The 903-nt window shown below is 31.3% G+C and overlaps 1 pseudogene; it reads right to left on the bottom strand.

The window, feature by feature from the left end:
- Window positions 1-442: 442 nt before the first annotated feature.
- On the bottom strand, window positions 443-516 carry LOC144243222 (U2 spliceosomal RNA; annotated as a pseudogene).
- Window positions 517-903: the final 387 nt, after the last annotated feature.

The raw sequence follows: 903 nt of genomic DNA, 5'->3' as shown, positions 1-903 counted from the left end.
CCACAACCTGTACATTTTTTTAATGTAACAATGTTTTCACTGCTGTACTATGAATATGACTGTAATACTGTACACGGGAAGATTTTATAATAATTCGTTCATTAGTGTATAGATTAGACTACCATGAAGCACTTGTATTGATTATAATAGGTTACATTGTTTCTTCATTATCAATGAATTCATCATTATATCTATAAATAAAAATGATTTCCTTCACATTATCTTTTCACTTTCAATGTCTAGTGTTAGTAACACAGAGCTACAGTGTGTTGTATAATAGAAAGCAAAATTGATTAGGTACTAACAAATATTTGTCTTTTAAACAGAGGATGTAAACTTATGGTATCAGTAAATACAGGATAGTACTGTATGTATATATATATGTATGTTCTTCCCTATGAATATATATATACAGTAGTTTATGTATATTTATATATTTTTTAAAAAATATACTTAAAAATATATTTACAGTAGTTTATTGTACACTTGATCTTAGCCAAAAGGCCGAGAAGTGATACAGTAGTTTATTGTAAATAGAATATATAATGCATATACAAGAATATGTGTTAATAGACTGTTTCTGTTATTGGTAAGTCATCTAGTAAGCAGTAGGCTGTTAGGTTTTTTTGGGAGTCAACAGTTATATGCACATTTTCCACTGTGCAAGGGTTTGGTGCTCCTAACCCCCACATTGTTCAGGGCTCAACTGTACAAATAAATCCACTCACAACATAATGTGCTATACTAGAAAGCAGGGTCAATAGAAGAGTCAACTGAAAATATTCTGCTGGATCAGTTAATGATCATTTGCTTTACACACACACACACAAGGTAGCATGGACGATCAGTGTAATCACCCTCTTTAAGTATAACCTGGACACTGGTAGATATACTTGCGTGCCA

This window comes from Crocuta crocuta, unplaced genomic scaffold, assembly GCF_008692635.1.
Source record: "Crocuta crocuta isolate KB4526 unplaced genomic scaffold, BGI_CrCroc_1.0 scaffold26, whole genome shotgun sequence".
NCBI classification, from domain to species: Eukaryota; Metazoa; Chordata; class Mammalia; order Carnivora; family Hyaenidae; genus Crocuta; species Crocuta crocuta.
This window is presented reverse-complemented; position numbering and strand designations above follow the sequence as displayed.